This window comes from Hemitrygon akajei, chromosome 8 (genome assembly GCF_048418815.1).
Source record: "Hemitrygon akajei chromosome 8, sHemAka1.3, whole genome shotgun sequence".
Lineage (NCBI taxonomy): Eukaryota > Metazoa > Chordata > Chondrichthyes > Myliobatiformes > Dasyatidae > Hemitrygon > Hemitrygon akajei.
In genome coordinates, this window is record NC_133131.1 from 35,492,292 (window position 1) to 35,498,548 (window position 6,257).

The window sequence follows — 6,257 nt, forward strand, 5'->3', positions numbered from 1 at the left end:
AGCAAATGACCTGCTACAGGTCCGGGTCTGGGGGACACACTGTCACTCACCTCAGGTTCTCAGAGTCTCTCTGAACACCTTTCAGAATCTCAGCCTTTTAAACAGATTAGCCCTTCCCTCAATGTGTATAATGTGACCCGTTCTGGCTTGTCACTTTGTATAGTGAGTTATATGAGCGTATATAGTGCCAGGGACAGAGTAGAATTAATCACTCACTGATATTAGCTTTACAAGACCATTCTATTTAAAAAAAAAAGAGAACACCGACTAATTAAATGCTGCTCCAGATAATTGCAGTCCAAAATAGTATGAGAGTGCTGTGAGACCAAACATATTCATTTGTGCCTGGAAATTATTGACTATTTTTGTGCATTAAGCTGTACTAAATTTGGAAATTGATGAGAACCTGCTGTAACATTCAATAGGATGGCTTTCATCCTGAATTATCTGTATCAATCCCAATGGCAACCTGCTACAGTGTCGCAGCTGCCAGTAGTTACATGACACACTGGCCACCAGGAAATGAATCACCTCTTGGGAAAATGGTACAACAAAATGAACTTTTACTGTGGGCCTGAGGGAAAACAGAGACGAGGATGTGGGTGTTAAGGAAGGATAGAAGCAGTACTCTTGTAACTAGATGGGATGCATGTGATGATGTGTCACAATCAACCCCTGAACAACTCATGACCCCAAAACCACTGTGGATTAGAGCCAAGGGCCAGTGATCTCAGCTCCTTGGATTGAGGAGCTGTAGTCACCTTCAGCGATGCTTGTGGACAAAAGCAGAGCCTGAGTCATACCTTCTTGCTGATTTGCATTAGTGAACCACTCTTTGTTTTACTGTGAGTGAAACCGCAGGTCATACATTTTGCCACGGTGAGCGCTGGCAATGACTGAACGGCAGACTCCCATGTTGAAACAGAAACGCGAGCTTATTCATCGGAACTCCGTCTGAACTTCGGTGGCTTGACTGAGTGACATCATGAAGTAAAAACACCTTCATGATCAGCACTCTTCTTCTATTTCCGGCAGTTTAGACGTATCTAGGTGTATTACTGTTCTCCGCAGGATGTACAATAAATCATAGAATTTCAAGAAACTCAAATTCTCAAATATAAACTAGTTGCACGTAGAAACTGAATAATAAACTCTTCAATCAGATGGTGGTTCTCTTGGTGGCCAAACAAAGATTTAATAGAAAAACAAAATACATTTAAGTCAGACAGCCTCTTGAACAATATTCTTCTTTCAATTTTCTGTCGATTACAACTCAGCAAAACATGCTGAACGGTCTCTGGACTACCACAGTCACATAATCCAGTCGGATGTCTTCCTATTATCTATAAGTAATAGTTTAGCCCATAATGCCCCAACCTAAGTCTTGTTAATTTCACCATATCTCTATGATTTAAAGAGTAACAGTCTGAGACCTTTTTAACTAGTGGTTGACTAGAAAATAAATGCCTTCCCTTTAATTCATTTTTCCAATCCTCCTGCCACTTCTTCTCTATGACTTTTTTTTAATCCGACTTCTCAATTCTACTTTGCCTAGGGGAACTCTAATTCCTACTTGCCCACTCTGTAAGGAAGACTTTGCAATGCCATCCACAATTTCATTTCCCTCCACCCCAGCATGCCCAGGTATCCATGTAAGTCTGACTTCACAACCCATCTTCCCTATTCTGAACAAAACTAAGAAAATCTCAATATCTATGTCAGGACGAGCTTTTGACTTATTCACTTTTATAGCCTAAGGCAGCAGCAGAATCCGAGCAAATGACAACCCTGCATGGTCAAGAGTCTTCTATCCACCATAAGACCCAGAGGATTGCTAATAATTCTGTTGCAAAGACAGAAACACTGTCTGAAACCCAGTGACCAATCTCAACTCCAAGTTGAGACACGTACATCCCAAATCCTGCCTTACTGCTCTCTGGGTTCACCGAGCCATCAGTAAAAATCTTCAGATAAGATCCCTATTTATTATTTAAATATTCATTTACGATCAACACTGTTTCTGCTTCCTTGAAGCTGAAAAAGGAGGAATAGGTCTACTTCTGGTTCTGGCAAAAGTCAAAAAGGAATGGGTGACAAGCAAATTTGGTCAGCTATGTCTTCCTCAATCAGTTTCAATTTCACAGCTCAGTTATTAACCAAATCTAAAAATGGATATCTTTTCATTTTACTTTGGCACTCCAATGTCTCCTGCAAAAGACATTTTGATGGACAGCTGTGTTTGAAGCCATTTAATTTTGCCCAATACTGCAGGCCCAACTGAACTTGTCTTAAATGTAGAGGAACTTCTCCCATCTCCACACATAATGCAGGGACTGATGTTGTTCTAAAAGCTGCACAACAGAGTCTAAGTGCTTTGAATTGTACAGTGTCCAATTTTTCAAGCACTGCTGTAGCAATACAACCATCGTCAATAACTGATCTAATCATAGCTAGATATGTTAAGTACATTGTTTCCCACCCTGCTCCCCAGTCACATCCAGCAATACTTCTCATAACATATAAAACTTTCTCACACGTTCCAATTGTTTTATCTATATGAATCCTCCAAGTAAGTGTTCCATCAAACCAGACACCTAAAAACTTGAATACCTTGATTTTTTCTAATGGAGAATCATATAGACACAATTCACAATCAGGAATCTTTCTTCTAAAGCCAAAAATCATATATTTGGACTTAGAAGCAGAAATCCTGAAACCCAATTTATTTGCCCAGTTTTCAACTGATCTTAAAGCCTTTTGTACCTGCCTTAATATATACTTGATGTTTCTTCCTCTTTTCCAGATTGCACCATAGTACGCAAATGATTTGCCAAATCCTGTCCCTTCCTGCTCAAAGATATCATTTATCATGACATTTAAAAGAACTGGACTAATGACGCTTCCCTGAGGGGTACTATTACCTATTTTAACTGACTTGGAGCTTGTTCCGCCTATTCTTACTTGAATTATCCTTTCCTTAAGAAAATCTTTGATTCAATTAAACACTCTACCTCTAATTCCAGCATCATAGAGTTTAATTAATAAACCATCCTTCCATAGTGAGTCATATGCTCTTTCAATATCTAGAAATACACTTACCATTACTTTATTTTGAAACGCTTTTTTAATATCATGATCTAAAAGGGCAACAGATTCCATTGTTGATCTTCCAGTTCTAAAACCATTTTGATAGGCAGCAGAATGTCCCTTATTTTCTAAAAAATAAACAAGTCTGTTGGTGACCATTCTTCCATAGTTTTACAAAGCACTGATGTTAAAGCTATAGGCCGATATGAACTAGGACTAGATGCGTCTTTAACTGGCTTTAAAACTGGAACTACCACAGCATGCTTCCATTCTACTGGTAATTTTCCTTCTTTCCACACTGACTTTAACAAAGCTAGCATTTCAATTAATACAGAGTCATCTAAATGCTTAAGCAGTTCATAACACAGTCCATCCCTACCAGGAGAAGTGTTTGAACCTGATTGGACAGCTTCCTGCAATTCCTGAAGGGAGAAAAACTAATTCATGGAGCTATTATCATCCAAACTCCTGTCCAATTTCCAATTTTCCTTTAACATAATTTCCTTTCTTAAATCACCTGGCTTACTAGAACTGTGTAACGCTTGGAACACCTCTACAAACATATCAGCCTTTTCCTTGTTGGTTACAGCTTCAATATCTCCTTCCAGCAAAGCTGGGATAGATGGTTTTCTATATATCCCTGACATTCTGTAAATGATCATCCATAGCTGCTTTATAGGCGTCTCAGGGCCCAGGGTTCCACAAAATCTTCTCCAACTATCTTTCTTTGCATTTTTAATTATTCTCCTTGCTACTGCTCTTTCCTTTTTATACTCCATAACATTATCTAACACTGGGTACTTTCTTAATTTCCTTTAAGCTCTATTTCTGTTTCTTAGTGCTATATCACAATTTTTATTGCACCATGCTCGAGCCTTAGGAACTTCTGTAGCAGATTAGTCAACTGAGAAACTTTATGAATTATATAACAGCAGGATTCATTCCAATCGTCTATGGAGCCCTTGCTATCAATCTCTTTTATTATATCCACAGCTTTCTCCTGGTACTCATCCCAACAGGCCAATGAAAAATTATACCTAGCAGCCCTCTCGTCAATTTCTACTATTAAATTTCTACCAAATCTGCATAATATAGGATAGTGATCACTTACTAGTGTGTATCTATCTGTCCATAACATCCCATTCCCCAACCTTGGCTATGTTTGAGGAAGTGATTGACAAGTCTAAGTGACTATAAGGATTCTTTACAATATTAAATCTTGAGGTTCCTCCGCCGTTTAGAAGTACCATGTTGTATTTATCTAGAAACTCCTCTACCACCACTCCATTACTATCTTTACTTTCACTACCCCATATAGGATTATGGGCATTGAAATCTCCAACCCAGATTACTGGGGATCTCACCTTATTTATAATTTTATCAAAATCTAATAACATCATATTACATGATTATAAAAGTTAATCAAAGTTGTTTGACCACGAGAGCTCCAAGCCTCCACAGCCACAATTTCAAGGTTAAATTTAAAATCAAGTCTTCTAAACTGAAGTCCTGTTCTTATGAAAGTTGCACACCCTCCACCAGATTTACCTGTTCTGTTAGCTCTCACACTATCATATCCAGGGATCACAAAATCTAAATAAGGCTTGAACAATGTCTTCTGTATACAGATCAAATCAGGCTTATCTTTAAAAGTTCCAACAAATCTTTTTAATTCTTGACCATTTGCTATTAAACTTCTTGCATTCCATTGTAATATTAAAAGCATCCAAATACAAATTATTGGCTCTTCATCCACATAATGCTCCACCATATTCTCTGACCCCAACAACTGAGTAGTATTCAGTGATTATTTGTCTGTTATATACATGTAATTTTTCCAGTAAAACCTGTTTCATATCAAGGAATCTCTCTGCAGCTCCAACGACTACTTTTATCATATCTGACCTCTTGGTTGTAGTTTTAGCCCCAATCAGTACATCAACAACAAACACCAAAAATGACTCTTTAATATCAACAACATGTCTGAAGGAACCATAGTTGGAGAATGCAGAATGTGCTGACTCTCCATCGTTCCAATATTTTCTTTACTTATCCTTTGCTCTCCATCCACTTTTTTCACTGCCTCAGCACATGATATTTTTTGTTGGTTACTAACAACCTGAATCTGCTTTGCCTTGATAAAATACTCACATCCTCTGAACACCGCTACATGGTCCCCTCCAGTTACTGCATTTCGGTGCCGCTGCCTTACACGCTTTAATATCATGATCCTCTCCACATTTCACACATCTTCTTTTACCTCGATATGAAAGAGCAATGTGTCCAAATCCCTGGCAATTATAACAGCGCAAGGGAAGTCTAATATAGTCTCTAACTTGATAAGACATACTCCCAAGATAGACTCTAGTTGGAAGAACATCACCTGCAAAAACCAGTAGGACAGGAGAATCCCAATCACTCTTTCTCTTGATTTTAATCGCTTGGCTTCAATCACTTGACCACCTTTAACATTGTCCAAAATTTCCTTTTCAGCCGTGCCAGACCAAATACCATACACTATCCCCCTAACTCCCTTCCTTTCTTTCGGAGTAATACACTCCATTTTCACAACCAATTTTCCCACCGTTTTAGCATTGGTCAACATCTTTGCAACAAATTTTCAGCAATCCATTATACAATATCTTGGTCTGGAATTCTTTACCTATTTGGTTCTCTAACGCTGCTGCCACTTTCAAAGGATTAAGGGCTCGAAATCCTCCTTCGCCTTCCTTCTGACCTTTAATTTTATACAGAACTACAAATTCCAACAAGTCACCCAATTTCCTCAATTTGTTGTCCCCTATTACATCAGGTTTTTCACTGGATGCACTTCCTTTTTGACTACCCTTACTTCTGGAGCATTCCACAGTCTCCCACCCTCCTCCTTCAATCTTAACCCCCTCCTCCCCCCTTTGCAGCCATAGGCTACAAACTAACACTTCCAAACTACTAGGCTGAATAAAGGGGAAGAAAATAAGTTAATAAAATACGTAAAATTAAACAAACTGGCCAACCAAAAGTTAAGGGAAACCACCACCGACCAAACATCAAAACAATACTTCCACCCTGCCCAACCCAGCTCGAGCAGCCTGTGGGCCACGCTCCCTCTTGTCTCGCAGCCCAGCTACCAGTTCAACTGGCCGCTCCAACCAATCCACCTCCCTGATCCA